Source organism: Furipterus horrens, unplaced genomic scaffold (genome assembly GCF_987537825.1).
Source record: "Furipterus horrens unplaced genomic scaffold, mFurHor1.1.pri manual_scaffold_11, whole genome shotgun sequence".
NCBI lineage: Eukaryota > Metazoa > Chordata > Mammalia > Chiroptera > Furipteridae > Furipterus > Furipterus horrens.
In genome coordinates, this window is record NW_028327181.1 from 32383792 (window position 1) to 32404034 (window position 20243).

The 20243-nt window shown below is 42.7% G+C and overlaps 1 pseudogene; it reads left to right on the forward strand.

The window, feature by feature from the left end:
- Positions 1-17989: 17989 nt before the first annotated feature.
- LOC149997360 (ubiquitin-fold modifier-conjugating enzyme 1 pseudogene) lies at positions 17990-18514 on the forward strand (annotated as a pseudogene).
- Positions 18515-20243: the final 1729 nt, after the last annotated feature.

The following is a 20243-nucleotide window of genomic DNA, read 5'->3' on the forward strand; positions in this document are numbered from 1 at the left end:
GCCTATCTATCATACTAAACCAATGTTTTCTTGAAGATAAGTAATATGTGTTCATAACCATTCTTTCTGTTGGGCCCATACTTGAATATTCTGTAAGTGAAACTAATGAGTGCTCAGAACAGGAGTTGTCAGAATCTTCATTTGCCAGAGATAATTCCATCAAAGCACAGAAAAGTAAAATTTATTCTTGATTATACAGCAGTAGTCACAGTCAGGTTTTCTGTATGATCTGTATGGTGACCTGGACCATTTAAAAAGTTATTTAAAATACTTATGAATATGATATGTTTCAGAGGCCCGACTATATTCTATACTTAGAACCAAACAGGGCCCTTACACTATTTATTTTAGAATGTGTTTAAGTAATTATAAAGTGGTAAACACATTATTCTTAATGGCGATGGAAGCATAATTCAATTCCACAGATAAGTCAGACGATCATATTGTCCATTAACTTCAACTTTTGTTTAGGAGACTTAATTTCTTTTTCTTTTTATTCTTGTTTACTCTCAGGCATAGAAACTGATCAGCCTTGAATTATGCATGACACATAGTACTCAATAGGTATTTTTAGTGCATAAATAAATAACGAAGGAACCCTTTTGCTTACAAACACTCCCTAAGATGCCGATCTTTACTTTTGTCAAGATGCCGACACCCTCATTTTACTGCATCTCAGTCATCTTCAACTGCATCTCTCAATTCCTTTACATTCCCACTCTTTAGACCTGCTGTGGTGTCCACCCAAACTGAGTCAATCCCAATTCTGCTCTCAGTGGCACAGCATCATGTGAGAGGCGCTCAAAGTGCTGAGGATATGACCAGCATCTAGACCATCTGACCTTCAGGGAACCCTAGCTCATGACCTTGTTATTCATATCTTGTGTTTTCCCTGGCATCGTTGCTTCACAGTTTTACAAAGCTTCTTTGTCTTCTTCAGCTCACTATTTTATCTTGCCTAGCTAGTAACGTCAGCAGACCATCTCATTTGCTACTTTATTAGGGACCTGGAAACCAGCAGTGTCCATTTCAGTATGAGTCATGTGAGATTTGTCACACATTGCTTTCAGCAACATTCTTCTTTGTTAGTCTCCATCCATCTGTCTGTCTCTGATCCCTACGGCTGCTCTACATTGTTATTCTTCAGTCTTCTGTTGACTGCTTCCAGAACTTGCTGTGTCCTTGACTCCCCTTTTCCCTCCTCTTCCAGTTATCTATTATCACACATCAAACTGCCCCTCCCCGTCACAGGGTTTAAAGAACTGTTCCATCACATCACATACAATTCTGTCATACATTCAGTCAGGGCTCTGCTGGTTGGCATCAACTGGGTCATTTGGTTGCATTCAGCTAGGGGCTGGTCTGAGAGAACCAGCTTCACTCACATGCCTGGCAACTTGGTGAGGATGGCTGGAAGTCTGGGTTTAGCTGGGCTCCTCTTCATCCCCAAGTAATTTTAGAGCCTCTCCATGTGATCTCTCCAGCAGGGTAATTGGATTTCTTATTGGACACCCCAGGGCTCCCAGATACTAAGTTCTCTTAAAGGCTAAGCCTGGAAATAACATAGTATCTCTTCTGATACATTGGAGGGATGAAAGAGTCATAGGCCAGCTCCCTTTCAGGAGAAGGGAAAATAGGCTTTATGTCTTGATCTCAAAGAATTTACTGCAGTGTTAACTTATTAAATCTGCCCATATTAGATTTAAGAATTTGTTTTCCATTGGTACCCTGGCAGCTAATCTTGGCCCATACTGCTTGCCTTTGCTGCTACCATACTGGTGCTGACATAGTGAAGGGACCACACACTGATCTATGGCCTGGGTTATGACTTCTTATTCCTATAAATTCTTTTTAAAATTATATTAATAGAGTTCAGTTTTTAAGAGCTATTTTAGGATTGTGGCAAAATGGAGAGTAGGTTACAGAGACTACTCATTTACCTCCTGCTCCTGCATATGCATAACTTCCCTATCAGAGTGGTACATTTTTTACAATCAATGTACCTACACTGACATATCATAATCACCTAAAGTCCATAGGTTATATTAGGGTTCGCTCTTGGTGTTGCACATTTTGTGGGTTTTGGAAAATGTATGATGATATGTATTCACCATTGTAGTGTAATACAGGTAGTTTTACTGCCCCCCAAATCCTCTGTGCTCTGTATTCTTCTACTATTGTCAGGTAGACATGGAGATGCAGCAGTTAGATCTCTCTTCAGGAAGTCTCCACCCCCCAGGTTTGGGGAGTGCAGGGAGTAGGTTTTAGCTGTCAGCATCTTTTAAGCCTGCTTCAACTATAGAGAGTGTGCTCTTCCCTGAGATCATGACTTTTGTGAGGCACCCACATTCAGTACCTGAGTGATGCATGTGTATAAAGACTCAGACACTTCAGTCTAGCCATTTCAACTCTGACTAGCAACACTCACTCCAGAGTTCTCCCTGGGTTGATGGAGGTCTGCGTCATAGTTTTGCTTCTCCCTCTGCCAAATATGATTCCTCAATTCCTTTCACAGTTGTTGTTCTCCTATTAACATCTTAGAAACCAAAATGTCTCACCATCTGCTTTCAGAGAGTACCCAGCTTGTGACATACTTCTGTAACCATATAACTATACATATGTATACATGCATGTATACATATACAGTAGTCCCTCTCTATATCATGGTTCACTTATCGCATCCTCACTGTATCGTGGGATTTTTAAAAATATTATATTTAATTATTTATCATGGATTTTTTGCTATATTGCAGGATTTTGCGGTACTGTATACGTATGTTGTTAAAGTTACATAGGTTTAAGAGTGTAGAATAAATGTAAGGTTTCTACTTCGCGGGTGTGTCTAGAACATAATACCCATGATAAGTGAGGGAATACTGTATACATGCACATGTATACTATAATATATTGTGTGTATATATATATATATACATATATACACAAATACACATGTATAAAACACACACACGCACACACACACACACACACATCCTACTGTCAGAAGAGGTAATTCTCTTCTTATCCAAGGCTAGCCATGAGTAGTTAACATTGGATGTTTATGTCTGCCCTGTACCTCATTTTTCCCTAGTTTGTTGGTCAAAGTGCCACACCTTTTGTGAGAGAGTGAAGAAGAGCTCTTACTTTATCATGCACATTTTTATGATGGGGACCATGACCCTTAATAGTCTGTCTTCTCCTTCTTTCCCCAACCATCAGGCGGGGCACAAAGCTCAGACTAGACCAACGAGAGGCTTTATGACATTTAACTATAGCTGAGGAAGACCTCTTTCTTTTCTGATAGAGAAGCCCCCTGGGATGGGTCTAGCTTATGTCTATCTTCATAGGAGAGAGACTAGAATATAAATAGAGCACAGCAGATATGAGGTGGTGATCCTGGAAGCATCAAATCTCTGTTGCAGCCATCTCCAGCTACACTCCTTTTGTTGGTTATGCGAGTCAGTATTTTCCTGTTTTTGCCTAAATTCTTAGATGAAGTTATATTGTCACTTGCAACCAAGAGTTCAGATGAACAAACCCTTCCGGTCTTGCTGTCTATTGTATGTTTTTTTTAATTGTTAGTGTTTATTTATTTATTTGTTTATTTACTTATTTATTTTTAGAGAGAGGGGAAAGGAGAAAGAGAGGGAGAGAAACATCACTGTGTGGTTGCCTCTCACTCGTGCCTCCAACTGGGGACCTGACGTGCAACGTAGTCACGTGCCCTGACTGGGAATCGAACCAGTGACACTTGGCTTGCAGGCCGACGCTCAGTCCACTGAGCCACAGCAGCCAGGGTTATTGTATGTTTTTATGTCACTTACAGGGCCTTTATCCTTCAATTATCCCATCTTCTAGGGTCTTTGCTTTGTCTTCCTCTACTTGCTGCTTTCCTTTTGCATAGACTAAACACAGATCTTGGCAACAGTGGACAGAAGAATTTCCATTGAGTCCACAGTCACTTGAGCTACATTTCTACTCTCATCTTGTGTTGCATGAATAAATTCTTTTGGTCATGAGCTATACACACCCTTACATGCTTAATTCATTTACTTAATCTCCTACAATCTATCATGTGTGCTCACATCTCTATTGAAATAACAATTTTGAAATTAGTTAGCTAGTAATGGTCACAAAAAGATAACCTTTGTTCAGTTTTATTATCTTGCATCTATTTTTGGCACATGACACTATTAATCACTGACCACCTCTTCCACCCTCTGGCAAGACATGCTCTTGCACTTCTCTTCTTAGAGGCCCTGTATCTGCTGGTATTGCTGAGGAACAAGGTCCTGGTGGAGTCACGAGGGAGAGGATTCAGAGTGTTTGGAATCAGAAGGGGCAGCTGTAGAGATGGTTTAAAGAGCAGTGAATAGAAATTTAGGAAACTTGGTTGATTGGCTTCATGCTTAATGAAGTGAAAGTCAAGGTCCTCTGACAAAAGTGAGAAAGACTAGGTGGAAATGTCAGCATTAAATAACATGGATAAGTGTTAATATATTGTAAATAACAAATTAGCAAATCCAAAAGTAATGAATAATATGGTTATAAACCAGCAGCTAGGGTCCAGATAAGCTTGGATTTAATCAGTATAATTTCATAACTTTTCCCAAAAGTTCAAATTTATGAGAAACCAGTTACATGGCAATTGCAAACTTAGAGGCACCATGCAAATTTCTGACTGTGGCCCAGATTGGGTGGTGGTGAGGCCAGAAGAAGCTCTAGATCTGCAAACCATAGTAAATATCAAATGAACAAAGTCGGAGGAGTAGGAAAAGTGAAAAGGAGATGAAGCAGAGAGAAGCTGGAGCAGAAAAGCTGCAATGGAGGGTATGATTCAGGGCACAGCCACCCTCTGCACCAGGGACTTTTCTGCATCAGCATCTCCCAGAAGACTTGTTAAAACACAGACTGTTGGTGTCCCCCTGGAGATCCTGTGTCAACAAGTCTAAGGTAGGGTCTGAGATTCTGCATTTCTAACAAGTTTCAGGTGATGCTGATGAGTGAGGACATTGTTGTGAGAAACAGAAAGAATATGAAGGTCAGTGATGTTGAGGAAGTCGAGATCCTGAGAGGTCAGGGCCATCAATTATCAATATAGGCATAGCATGCTTATGGAGTCTTAGATGAACAGGTGCTCAAGACAATAAGGGCCAGAAGACTATCAGGGAGGGAAGGAAGAGGGTTGCAGCAGAGAGGGCTCTGTGCAGTCGTGCAGGACAGCACCCTGCAGGGGAGGCTGAGAGCCAGTGTGGCCTGTGATTTGGAGTCTGGGAAGAGAAAGCAGTCTCTTTGGAAAGGGGTGTGAGAATTATTTATAATTCAGGGAAAATCACATTTCCATTTAGACAGTGAGGTAGGAAGAATGCTGGTGTAGGGACACCAAAGAAGAGCCTAGTTGTAAAACTGGTATGGAATGTGGGGGTTGGGGGAGAAAAACTGGTGTGGAAATAAGCAGGGCTGACTGAGTTGGAAAGTAGGGGAAGACAAGAGGGTGGGCTCTGTGCTTAGAGCAGAAGAATGGATGCCAGAGCTGAAGTTGGACTGAGTTTGTGGCCAAGGAGAGGTGCACCCCTGTGACCGTGATCAGAGGAAAGTGATGACGAGGCTTTCTGCCTTCATTGTGGGAATCTGAACCAGCCCTCTGTTGTGTTACATGAGTATCTGTCTACATATTTTTGCTTTGACAATGGCTTCTTTGCTCCCAACGGTAATAGTGTGATTGAGTGAAAGGCAGGCAAAGAGTATTGTTAGTAAGGACAGGAGGCCAGGTTGAGGCTATGTTATATGGAAGATGATGATGATGATGATTTACTCTAGGACTTTTGTCCTATAGTGGGCATGAATAAATGTTTGTTAAAATAATGTACCCATTCAATGCATTCTTTTTACTGTCATCATTGTTACATAGTATAGCTTATGTCTGACTGCACATGGTATTGTGTTAAGAACTGTAACAGCAGAATGCCAAACTCATTTTAGAAGTTTAATGGGGCAAACAATCACTGGCCACTGCTATAATGGTTTTCATTGTCTTTTGACTTTGGTAGTGTTTAGTTCTATAATTTCTAAAAATCCTTGCAATTGGAGATGATCTTGTATAGTAAAAATAGAGTGAGTGGCTTTAAAATGAGATAGATTGTAGTTCTCGTCCTAGCTGAGCCCCTCAGATCTTGAAGAAATTATCCAACCCATCCGGTGCTTAGTGTTTTTATCTGCAAGGAAAAAGAAGAAGAAGAAGAAAAACCAGAGAAACAAGATAATTGACCTCATAGGACTGTTGCAAAGATTAAATGAGGCAACGTATATAAAATTCTTAAGCACATTCTTAGGACACACTAAGTACTCAGTGATATGACTTAAATTTTTCTTTTCTTCCCAGTCTCCACTTTTACTTTGATCATTATATATATATATATATTTTAGGGGCCAGAGAACTATTTTGTTGTGGAAAATGCAGGATGTAGATGAGCAAAATACCTTTTTAAGGACCCACCTTACAACACACTACTCCCTCCTGCTGTGGGAGTCACTTCCTTGTTGGGCGGGCAAGCTTCTTCTGTGTTATTAGCTCCTGTTGCATGCAGTACATGCTGGTAAAGCAGGGCTTGGATGTTCCAGAAAGAGAAAGCTTCTCCGAAGAAATGGGGATTGCATTTCCCTGTATAAACAAGTGAGTTTGAAATTAAGAGGAAGGGGCTTTGGCCAAGTTTGTGTCATGGTTGGACACTTGTTCTTGTTGGGCGGCTCTTATAGCATGCATCTCCCTTAAGGCATACATTGGAAATATATAGTTTGTTTTCCCAATACTCCATCTTTTTTTTTTTTTTGCATTTCCCTGATGGTTTAAATTAGCAAAAGTGGAAGGCCTATATTTGCAATTTCCCCCACTCCATGGTGGGCACAGGCAGGCATCACGGTTCTCTGACACTGTGAACACTTTAAAACTTGGTTCCAAACATGTTTGAAGAAAACCCTGTTTATAACAAACTTTGCATATACTTTAAGTTTCCTAGAAAAACTTGCATAAAAGTTCCCAAAGTGAACTGAAGAGGATGGAGGGGGAACTGCCACTTTCTATTCTTTTCTCATCAATTTTGAAACTCTGGCAGGGGTGGGGAAGAATTACTCCTTGTGGAGTAAAAGCTAGGGTGTAATAAGGTTTTTGCACTATAAATTGCTAGAATAATATTTAGCCTCCAGAAAAAAAATCTATACACTTCAGTTGAAAATGAGATAAGAATGGAGTGAGCTGACATCCTCTTTCACCTACTGTGTCAATGCTGGCACTGTCTGCATGTGATTTACTTAGTCCTGTCTGTTTTTGTTCTGTCATGGAATATTTCTCTTTAGATTCCTTGAGCAAGATGCTGTAAGTCAGGAAGATAAATTTATAGAGTATGATGAGCATGAGAGAGCCACTTTGATGCTCTTCTTTCTTACAGCAGTCTGTGTGCATGCATTTTACAAAGAATATGATCCAAAATCTGGAAATTATTTTACTTATGCTTTGAAGGAAGATGAGGATGGTTAGAGGAGTGGCGGAGCAAAAATCTAAACAAACTGGTCTTTAAGGCTTGAGGGGCACATCGTTCTCTCCCCTTCTGGAAATAGTATTGTCTGCAATACTCCGTGTAATGCCCCATGTTCTTCTCTTAAGGGAGAAATTTAGAGGAACAATAATGACAACACATTTACTGATATGTAGGGTGAGGGGCTTAGAGAATCTAAAGCAGTTGGAGGTTCCAAGTGAAACAGAAACAGAGGCTGGACAAGCAGCTGTATCCTGAACTGTCTGCACCCTCCCTTTATCAAAGTGCTGCCCTTGATTTTGCTGTTTGGCTCCCTGGTTAGCATGTGGGGCCACTGCACAGCACGTCCCCATGGACAGGGACTGCCGAAGGGGAGGCTTGCATTTGCATGAGGAGTCTTGTCCTCTTTCAGCAGCACTTTTCTCAGAACAGGTTGCCTTGCTCAGCAGCAGCAAAGTAATCAGCATTTTTACCCCCAGATGCCAGAGAAGCCTGCAGGCAGGCTCCTCGTCCTAGGTGGCCTAGTTCTCCTAGCTGTTCCAGGCCGGTCCTTCTGAGGAGGCAGTGTTCAGTCTGTTGCAGTCTGCTGTGGTTCTTATTCATCACTTTCCATAGAACAGCAAAGACCCCTTTCTCCATACTGTGTAAAAGGGGGACGGGGAGGAAGGAGCAGGTCATGAATATTTAATCTGGGCAAAGCAGGAGCACATTACTGGAATAAACTACTTAGCAGTGGTGCTAGGCCTTTCTCAGGTGGTGGTAGATGCTGCATTTCCAGCCTAGCACCGGGCGCTTGTACACTTTCATCTTCAATCATCTCTGGGTTTCTGTTGAGTGGGGGTTATATGGAGGTTCCTGTCTGTCCATCATCCCACATCTTTAATTTAAACAGTTCTTAATAAGGGTTAAATCTGCAGGCTGAGCTAGCCCTCCACTTGTTCTGTGCAAGGAGGGAAAAAAAATCAATGGAGCAAGAAGCCAGAGAGGCGTCCATTTTGAGAAGCCATAATGAATTACACTCTTTTCGCAAAGCTGGCAGCCTCCAGTCCTGCTCCCACATCCCCCCTTTCATGTACCCCAGCCCTCTGCGGCATATGCAGTTTAATGAGGCTGCGCGAATCTCCAGTGAGAAAGGGGAGCGCTGCTGCTGGGGCACTTTATCAAGGAAGATCAGAGAAAACACACTGTCTTTTAAAAAGGAACTTAAAGGCAAAGGATCTTTTGGGGGGAGTCTAAGGAAGTCCCTGATTTCAATGTTTCCCGTTTTGTGTGGAGCACTTGAACACCTCAATTCAATGTGAGCTTTGGGGCCTCAGGATTGACAAACAGGACGCCAAGCCTCAGGACCATAGAAGACCAGGAAATTGTGGTAGGTAGTTAGTGATTTAAGCAACACTTCTTGCCGTTCCACGCCCTCTTCCCCAGGCCATTAGAAGTAAGTGGATAGAGAAGCTCTATAACTGTCTTCCCTATAATGAATCACTGTTGGAACCGTTCTTCAAATCAATAATTAAACCATTTATTTGGCCAATAGAACTAAACTCATGCCAACAATGGACAAGGAATTGTGAAATCTAGAACTCCGGCATATGTATTAGCTATAGATTTAAAAGTCAGAGCATTATTTGGGTATCAAGAGACTTTTGTTCAAGTATGAATTTTGTTGCTAATTTACACATCTTCTATAATACAATTTACCTGCTTATAAAATGAGAGGACAAGGATAATCTATAATTCTCCAATGCAACTTTGAGCTCTACCCCAGTCTTTGAAAATGGAAGAGATAATGGTGCTCAACCAAGATGACTTTTGTGAGCTAGACGTGGCTCTAGAGAAAAGCAAGGAACCTCTGCAGAGTGCTTTCTGAGTTCTCCAGAAAACTAGTCTGGCATGCATAGCCCCAGGTATTACATTCCAGAACCTCTCTTTCCCCCCCCTAACTTCCTTTGAAAAGGTGTTTGTTATGTCCTGTTCAAGAATAATCATACTAATGAAAAGAGAGCTGTCATTTATGACACTATTATCACACATGCCAGGCACTAGGCTGAGTGATTTGTGAGCTTTATATTGAGAGACATGGTGGATAAGAACACAGGCTAAAGCCAGCCTTTTTGGGTTCAAATCACCACTTTGCCACTTTCTAGGTGTGTGACCTTGGGCAAATTAATTAACAATGCCTGGCACACAGTATGTGCTGTAAAAGTGCTAATGCTAGGATGTCACTTACACCTCAGAATATTCCTATGAGGGAAGCATAATTATCCCCACTTTCTAGAGAGGAACTTGCAGCTTAACATCTGAGATCCTCTAGGGCTGAGACTCAGGCAGAGCTAAAACTCCTATCCAGTGTTCCCATGCTCCCGTGTTGGTCTTTTACAGTCTTCTTTGTGCTCTAGTGGAAGTAAAACCAACCAGCACTGTTGGAGTAGGAACTTTAATTCACTGTTGGAGTAGGATCTTTAATTCTTCCCTCTACTTCTCTGTCTCAGAACTCTTGGGTTTTCTTTGCTCAGCTTTCCCAGACCTTGATTCTATTTTCAGTAGGGTTGCATCATAGTTTCTGTTTCAACTTCTTTCCTTATTTGTGTGGCCTTCTCTTCAAAGTCATTGCATCATTTCCTTCAGATTCCATTTGGAGACCTGCTTGAGATGGTTCCCTCTGTACCACTGACTGAGAGAGAGGGGAAAGCAGGTCAGCGATAGGGATGGGGGAAGACCCAAGGCTCCATCTGGGACTGAAAGGTGCTGACCATCAGGTAGGTTTGGATCACTCTGCACCACAAATGTCATCTGTCTGGAGCCCAGAAGACCAGAAGAAATAGCAGTTGAAACAAAAGACAGCAAAGATATTCCATGTGCATATGGGAAAAAAAAACCACCCCTGGAGTATGAATAGGTGAAGCAGAGAACATAGCACTGTGGCCTTATTAGAAAAATGCATTGAAAGAGACCAGTAAAATTTTTTGAGGGAAATATTTTGTTTATTTTCCTCCCTGTTGGATAGTAAATGCATCGTTCAAACTGAAGAGTCCAGAAAGCTATGCCAAATGATAAAAGAAGCTGCTTGATGAATCTACTTTGGCTCCATACTTTAGCTATGGTCTCATTTAGTCTGTGGGTAGACAGAAGAGGCAAATCTCATGCACATAATTTGAGATTTATTTATTTAAAGTCATGTTTTCTTTGCATTTTATGTCTTTTTATGGTACATCTTATTTCTCCACTACACCTGAGTCTTGAAGCCTCCCGTGTGTTAGAAGCACCTTGTGTCTTCTTTCTCTACCTCTTCTGGCTCTTGCTCAGATAAAAGGCACTATCTGCATTGACTTTCTTCTCAGAAGAGCCCTTTCTGAAATAATCAAATATTTCGAGAGAGGCCCTTTCTCTTTCCTCTGCCCTTTCTGGTTCTTAGCATCTCACCCTGGCTGTCAATAGACTCTAAAAATAGATAAAGCCAGAATTATCCAGTTTGTGATGTATAAGCTCTACATCTAGATGTAAAATCAAATTAATCAGCCACCGTGGGTCTCAGCAAATCTTTCCACTTGATCTGGAGGACCAAGTGTGGGGCTTGTTTTGAGCCTGAGCTAGAAATTGAGCCAACAACATAAATCTGAGAATAATTCAGAAATTCACTAAAAGCTTCCCATAAACTGGCACAGCATAGGACTGCAACACAAAGATCTCCACTCAACTGGGAAGCACTGAAGATTGGCTTGACCTTGTGTTTTCTTTGGTCACATTGCTCTGACCAATGCAATGGGGAGTAGAAAGAAACAGAAATTTCAATGATACAGATAGACTGAATGCCCATGATATCTGGGTTTCTAGGCATAAAAAGCTATCTAACATAAAATCAGGGTGCTGGGCCGTAGAACAAAGTTAACACCCAGGGTTTGTTTGACCTGATAGCTTCTGCAGATATACGACACCATCACCTTCTTTCTCATACAGATTCAAGAATTTCACTTGAGTCATGAGAAGGGCAACATGTTTAGCTAACAAAAGATGTTGAATGTCTATATTTGTACTTGCATAGCTTTGAGTTCATAATCCCACATCAGGGCACTAAGACATGAAATGAGACACCACGAAGTTCATTGTTAGCCTCTTACAGAATCACCACCACGTTGGGGTGGCATGTGGGGCTCGAAAGACAGTGGATTTGGAAAGAATCATAATGTAACCTGCCTGGATATTTTTGGTCTTTGGTTTAAAATTTTCCTTTTAGGAAGTGGAGATTCCCTGAGTGCAGAGCTGATAATATAGGCCAGGTGCTGTGAAGAGTGTAAGAAAGAGAAGTTCTCCTTCTTACAAGATACTTGAAGACACAGACAAATAACCATAGACATCAGGCAAGTGACATAAACTACCTGGGCCTCAGTTTTCCCATCTGTAAAATTAATTACTGTAGTACCTACTTCATAGGATTATTTGGAAGAGTAAGATAATGGGAAGAAAGCCCTTAGAACATGGCATGATACATAGAATGCTCAATGAGAATAAAGTCAGGCTTCAAAATGATAAAACAAAAATAAACAAACCAAACCCAAATTATCGGATCATTTCTATGTTTTCATGACTTGTTGGTTCTGTGAAAAATATTTACACATTTTCTGGCTCACTTACAATGATTGGTTCACTGTTTTAAGGGAGACACAGCCTGTGTGTGCATGCAAGTGCGGTACATATGCACACATGTGCTGCTCTGCTCCTCACTAAGATGGTGAACTTCGCAAGCCACTGGACTTTCTAAGGGAAAGAAACTCAGAATGGTTAAAAAGTGGAAGCATGCTATAAAAAGCATCTGAAGTTAAAACAGTTAACACCAGTCCTTGCTGGCAGCAAACTAAGGTACTTGGCCATGATGAACACTGGCTGCGACAGGATTTCTGGACATGAGTTTGTAAGGGTGCAAGGGGATAACTCGATATTAAAAACAAAATGGGACAGGGGACCCACTCGCGACTCAAGGGCAATGCTTGGAGACTGCGTTCAATACCAAAGCCTGGGAGAAGCACAGGGATTAGTGTGGGAGGGAGTTGGAGAGACATGAGCAGATCAAGGACAGCGGGCCAGCCACAGAAGGTCACCAGGGCTGAAAGCCCCTGGTGCCTAGCAACAGGCAAAACTGGGAAAACAGGGACCTCACCCTTCAGAGTAGTTTTTCCTCCCCTAGCATATTACTAGCCATGCAGTGTAGGCCCATGACCTTTCATATCACTGGTCATGTGGTTGGAACACTCTCCTGAACTTTCCCTCCCTGGCATATTGCTAGTCGTGCAGTAGACCCCCTTGGAGGAGGAGCAAGGGGTCAAAGAATGGCCTCATGAGACTCCCATCATGGCCTTTTCATGACCACTCCCGGAAGCCTTCACCCGTATGGATGACATCTAGGCCTCAGCTGTGTTTCAGCTCCAGGCCCAGAAGAGCAGCAATATTAGACAAGGGATACTATGCTGACCTCAGGACCAGCTGCACTGATTAAGGCCCCCTGAGCTGGCACTGACCAGTCAGTGAAGACCATGAACCTGAAAGGAAACACTTGGAAAGCTGATGAATAGTCTATTTAGATTCTTCCCTGGGACCTCCCCTAAAGTCCCCACCCTTAAAGGCCCTCAGTACAGAAGACTGGGGTAGGGAAGTGCTCTCTCTATGGAGTTCACCCTCCTCACCTTTCCCTTCCCACTCCCCCAGGCAGTGTTACTTGCCTCTCCCTTCCTAAGTGCCAAGGACCCTCTTGCTTCTGTAACTTGTGTCCTGAGCCCATTTCTTCTACTGGTTACTTCTTCTACCTCTGTGACTTTTAAAATAAGCTTTCCCTTATAGTTTCAGTCTTAGCTCTGAAATCTTTCTTTGCCAGACCTTAAATACTGAGGTTGCTGAACCAAGGTCCAGTCTTTCCCCACCAGTCTAACACCTTGTGCCATTCTGCCACTGCCAACATAAGAATTAGACTGTAGCTTTCTGAAGCCACTTCAACAAACATGGCAAAAATAAACTGGGGGTATGTAGGGAAAGAGAATGTTGTTCTCTGGGGAGAGGGGCTGAGCCGTTGCCACGCTACCCACCCACATCACTCCCCCATAGGAAACAGCCAGTGAGGCCATGTCCCCAGGCAGAGTTTGCCAGGGCCCCCTTATTGCCTTTCCTATGTGCTCCTGAAAGTGTGAAGGAAAGAAAGAAAGCAAAAATGAGGGGAGAGGGGTAAGAAGATGGAAGAAAGAAGGAGGAAGGAAAGGATCTCTTTAAAGGAAGTAAGGCATGGGAGTGGCTTATGAACCTTAAATGGGAGAAGAGCAAGTTGAGAGTTAAAAATCTAGAAAAGAGAATGCAAAATATCAAGACTCCTTAGTGTGAAGAGGTTATGTCTATTGAAAACCCAAGGACATTTAGCTGAGCATATGGTGAGGGAAGTGGTGTTAAACTGAAGTATCTCAACTTTGTGGCTTTGGGTAAACTTCAAAACAGACAGGCCACACCTCTAGCTGTGGTGCAGAGCCGTGTTGCCTGTCCGGCAACCCCCAGGGCCTGCCCTGCCTCCCCTGCCCCTGACTCCCCATGACCGCCCCCTTCCCGCCAGGCACTGAGGGAATGAGTGGAGGTGGGATCTTCCCAGGCTGGGGCTCTATGGGGATCACAGAACTCAGCCCGAGCAAGTGGCTCAGAAAGTCGAAGGGTTTGCAACGTGGGGGAAATATTAACCACCTTGTTTCTGGTTTCTGTACGTGACTCCAAAATTTCAAAATGTTTTATTGTTTCCCCTTAGGTTGTCAAGTCCTGTCTTATGTTATTCATTCCCTCCTTATAACTGACTGTGTTCTCTGTTTCTCTGCTCAGTCAGGAAGATAGGTGGCTGGTAGATGCGGGCGTGAGAAGGCAAGGGATCAAGGAAGCAGCAAGAAACAGCTTGAAAACCTGCCCTTCTTTAGCAGCATGAAAATAATTTCAGATCTGAAAAGAGTTTTGGTGAGATTTATTGTTGGGGGTGGCAGGGGCTGTGATTTTGCCAGACAGGATCTCTCTTCTCTCTTTCCTCATGCTGAGGTCTCTCAGTGCCCTTGAGCCCTGCTACTTTGGAAGAAATAAATCTAAGCAAAAGTACCATTTGGAAGAAGGTGTTTCACAAAGGGGCAGAGAACCCGCTGCCTGGTATTTCTGTAATCTGGCAAAAGGGAGACTGTGTCATGAGACAGAAGCCAATGGTTGGGAAATAAAGAAAAAGAGGAGAGTAGAAAAAGGCAGAAAGTCAGGGAACAGAAAAAACAAAACAAAACAAACAAACGAACAAACAAACAAACAAAAAAAACAGAGGAAGGAAGGAAAAAAAGAAGGAAGGAAAGAAAGGGAGAGGAAAAAAGGGCAAGTGAACCATAGCTTTGGGCTCCATGAGAATAAGAAAATGAGGATGAGAACTAGAAAAAACTAATATAAATGCATATTTCAAAGTTTCCTACCATAGTCTGTTAGAATTATTAAGCTCTGAACAAACAGCCTAGCATAGACATGAGCTTAATTGTAACAGTGGAAAATTGTAACAGTAGGGAGTTCTAACCCATCCCACGATTCCTTTGACATTGTTTCTATAAGTGCGGACTCTGACTAATATGTAGCTTGTAGGTGAACAGCATGTTTGTATAAGAATCCTAGGAACTAACTTCAAAAGATACAGACTCTGAACTTCAGGCATCCCAGCTTGGGGGGATTTGCTGACCTTCAACCATGGAGCCAGGATGATGTGAAGCCGGGATGATGTGGAGTCTGGATGACTAAACCAGGATGATGCAGGCAGGCCTGTCACTTGTCTTATTGGAATGGACCGTGCTTGTCTGCACGTGGAGAACTTTGTGCCCCCTCCCCTAGTCTCTTTGTTCTGTTCCCCTCTCCCTCCTCACAAAACCTTGGCCTCCACTGAGATGTGGAGATGGGCTTTGAGACGTGAGTCCCCCATCTTCCAGGTGACGGGCACCTGAAAATAAACAACTTTCTTTTACATCAGCAGCTGCCTCCTGAGTATTGGTTTTCCTAGTGGCAGGCAGTCAAACCTGCTTTTGGTTATGTAAGCTTCAAAAACAGACAGGTTGAAAATTTACAACATTTAAAGCATTGTAAGCAACAACAAACCTCCCTTCATTATACTGTGAGATTTTCTTGGGCATGTAAGCTTCATACTTAAAGCAACAGGAAGTCAATACTTAAAATGTATGTCAGTAGAATAGATGACAGCAACCACTTCTGATAAAAATAGAAGTTATGTTTGCTCCATGACTTACTTCTAATTCAGTCCTTACCTTGAATCCAATCAAATCTATTTCATAAAAGCTTAAAACTCAAGTTCCAGGCTGTTTTCATGAAGAAAAGTCCTTTAGACCCTTTATTTTCCTACAGGGTCTTAAAGTTTGAATTTAGCATATACATGATTGATATTAAGAAAATACTCTGAGGCATGCTTTGTGTATGCACATACATACCTTCAGTTGCCTATGTGCCCCCAGGTAGTTTTCTTATTAAACTCAGGTACCCGCATGTGTATGCACCACTCAACACAAAGTGAGCACATGTGATGGAATGTCTAGATGCCTGCCCCCCCTTCCCTGGGGAAATGCTTTTACAATATTCCCAACTGTTCTTCATCTCAGCACGAAATAAAGTAAAAGAGACAAAGAAAGGAAGGACAACTCTTCCATTCACTGAGCTAGTACCTCCTACTTGTGATGCATTGGGCCAAGTGTACCTTTATATTCAACAGTGCAATTCATTTAGTTTAATAGATACGTTTTGAATCACATTTTAACATTGTCTTCTGGCAAACTGTCTTAGAGAGAGCCATTTATGTTTGCGAATCCAGCTGTGAGGAGCTGGAAGGCACTCATCTGTGGCAGCTGGTGGCCCGGTACTGTAAGCAGGTCCTTGGAGAAGTGCACTCTGGCTGCATGTGGGGAGTCTCAGAGTGCTGCTTCTGCATTTGCTTGTCCAGGGATCCCTTTGTCTTTCTCATTTATCTGATGCAACCACTCTGGCAAATAGGGCTTACAGAACCAAATTACCCTGGAACCAGAGCAAGTTTCCACAGCCCTCATTCAAACTTTTCACAGATTTCCTTAGAAAGTATTGTGACTTTACCCTCCTAAGAATACCCCATGGTTCTCTTTGACGTGTGAATTGTCTCTCAGGACCTAGAAGATGCTTTCTGTGGGCTCCATCAGAAATAAGACAAAACCCTTGAAACCAAAGAAGTTTCTCAGAAAATGTTTGGTGCAGGTGAAGGGAATACACTCCCAATTGCCTGTGAAATATTTATCCAAGGCAGGAGAATAGAATCTATGCTTGTTCCTTTTCATTCAGTTTTTTCTAGAGGAAAAGGTGACTTAAGCTCTGGACACATGGCATAGCGATTCAACCTCATGAGACTTCCCTTATTATAAATGCAACAATAATATAGCTAGAGAAAGCTAATAGCGCTTCCCAGCATGAATCACGTCCAGGTTTTGCTTTTGGATTTTGTCATCATGATTTAGTATTTACTAATAGAAAATGTTTTTAAAAATTCCTGTTCTGAGCAAGGAGAATAGAGGGCATGGGTCAAAGTCTGACTGGAGGAAGACTTCCTCATTTGACTATGTGGCTAGCTTATGCCTTGGGTTCAGAGGCCCAGCCTCGCTACATAAGGATTTAGAAAAGCCAAAGTTTCTGCCATACACATTGTTCAAAGGTAGCAGTACTAGAGGAGCAATATCAAATGTCAGCTATGGGGGCAGAATTTCAGACTACAGACAGAATATGTCTAGAGACTAGGAAACATGGAGATCACCAATAGGTCAGAGGTAGGTCCAAAGCAAAAAAGGTTCAGGATGCAAGTGGAGAACCTGGTAAGTGTGAGAAAGAGTCTGTATTTACTAGGTGTTGGCCACGTGGAAGGGTGCTTGGTCTAACCAATTTTTTTTTTACCTTTACACAAAGAGAAATGATCTACTGCCTAGAAGGTGTGGAATACTATGGTTTTGTATTTGGTTTGTAGTTTACAAAACCTCACTGCAGAAATCATTTCGTTTCTGTCTCAACAACCCAATGAAATACACAGGACAAATTACCACCCGTTCCTATTCAATAGATACTGAAACTCTAAGAGAGATGAACCAGTTTTCCCACAGTTACTAATGGCAGAGAAAGACCTAGAGCTCAGGGCTGGTGACACCCAGTTCAGTGCTCTATCTACTATAACATGTGACTCAAATATTGTTTAGAAGGCACTGAAATACAAGAGAAGACTGGATAAGGGCATCTTCTGGGATTTCAGTACCAGGACTTGGTAACTTTTTCTAGCAGTGCTACTACTGACTGAAATAGCTGTTCCTGGTGGTTTTGTCAAACTATAACATCACCAAGAATAATTTGCTGGGTCCACTCTTGTGTTGTGATCATCCTTGAGCTCAAAAGGTGTTCCATGGCCCTCATCCAAAATGGCGGATGAGGCCACCCGATGAGATCCCGGTGCTGAAGACTAACGCTGGACCTCGAGATCGAGAGTTGTGGGTGCGGCGACTCAAGGAGGAGTATCAGTCTCTTATCCAGTATGTGGAGAACAAGAATTCAGACACTGGTTGGTTCCGACTGGAGTCCAACAAGGAGGGGACTCGGTGTTTTGGAAAGTACTGGTACAACCACGATCTCCTCGAATATGAGTTTGACATTGAGTTTGACGTTCCTATCACACATCCTACTACTGCTCCAGAAATTGCAGTCCCTGAACTGGATGGAAACACAGCCAAGATTTACAGGGGTGGGAAAATATGTCTGACTGATTACTTTAAGCCTTTGTGGACCAGGAACGTGCCCAAGTTTGGACTAGCTCATCTCATGGCTCTGGGGATGGGTCCATGGCTGGCAGTAGAAATCCCCGATCTAATTCAGAAAGGTGTTATTCAGCATAAAGCAAAATACAACTGAAGGATCAAGCCACTGAGGCTGGACAGAGAGACCTTTGATAGGCCCTGTATCTGCTTTCCTGTGTGCTCCTTACTCATCTGCCTCCCTCACACTTCTCCACCCACAACTGTTACTAAGTAACTGCAGCAGGCATTACTGAGGGTGAAAAACAAACAAAACAAAACAGTATTGCTACTCAGTTTCTAAGACTACATAGGGAGGGGAAAGCCTGGGAAAGCAAAAGGCCATTATGTATCCCTTCCCCAAGTCCTGAGGGATAGGGGGTGACGGAAAGTGGGTACTCATCAATAAAAGCTGCTTCCTCTGGTGAAAAAAAAAAAAGAAAAAAAAGGTGTCCTATGATTGGCAGCTGTTCATGGTGACAAGGAGGGGTGTTTCCTCCAAGAAGGAACTTGGACTCTTCCATGTCTCTCTTTGAGGATTACTGGAAAGTGTCAATGAGAACACATATTCAGAATTAAAAAAAGATGTGAAGCACTGGGGGACTTCTGCTCAAGATGGTGGTGTAGGTAAACATGGCTTACCTCCTGGCACAACCACATCAAAATTACAACTAATCTATAGAATAACCATAATTCAGAACATAAGAAATTAAACTGAATGGAAGTCCTACAAATACAGAACGAAAGAAGAAACCACATCAAGCTGGTCAGAGAGGTGGATATGTGAAACAGGCTGACCCCATAACCATGTGTGGTGGATAAAAACTGGGAGGGATATCTCAAGACTGAGGGATCCAAGCCCCAACCCAGGGCCCCAGTGTCAGGAAGACAACTACCCACAACTTCTGGCTGTAAAAACCAGTGGAGATTGAGGCAGTGGAAGACAAACTGCTACAGTCCCGGGCAGTTGCTCTTAAAGGGCCCATGCACAGACAGACTGACTCCCTTTGAACTCCAGTGTTAGGGTAGCAGATTAAAAGCCATCAGAAACATACGGGGAGGAACTGCATTGACCAGAACCAGGGCAAGAGCTGGGGGGAAGCTTTTTCATTGACAGAAGTGCTGGTAGAGGCCTCTGTTCCTTTTCTGAGCCTTCCACCTACAGAGCCATTGGGAAGGTGCCATATCTAAAACTCCATCAACCTGGCTTAGAGTGTTTACCCCACCCCTGGTGATTCCTTGAGGCCCTACCCAAGCTGTTTCCAGTGGCCTTTCTATTTAAATAGCTTGTCTTGGCCCATACTTCAGATTTTTCTAAATTCTATCAAACAAGCAGCATCTGTTTTCAGTGAGCCCCATACCTCTTACTAAGTTACCCCAGGCCTGGAACTTAGCAGTAGCCAGTCTTGATTCACAGTTTAGCCTCTCTTGGGCACCTCCAAGCCCAACACAAGCAGCAGCCATCTGCAGATTGCTTTGTAGCCAATGGTGTGTGACTCCGGACAGAACACAGGTGGTGGCTGACCTTGGTTGTGCCAACAGCAATCAAGGCTCAACTACTAGAGGAGGGTGTACACAGCCCACACAATGGGTGCTCCTTGAGTAGTTACATTGGGTAATAGGGGAGGCTGTGTCACTGGATCCTAGAGGATACCTATTACATTAGGCTACTCTATCAAGCCAGGGAGACATAATAGCTTTACTTAATGCATAAAGACAAACACAGGGAGGCTGCAAAAATGAGAAGACAGAGAAACATGGCCCAAATGAAAGAAAGAACAAATCTCCAGGAAAAGAACTAAAGAAAATGTAGAAAACAATCTATCAGATGCAGAGTCCAAAACGTTGGTTATAAGGATGTTCAAGGAACTTAGTGAGGACCTCA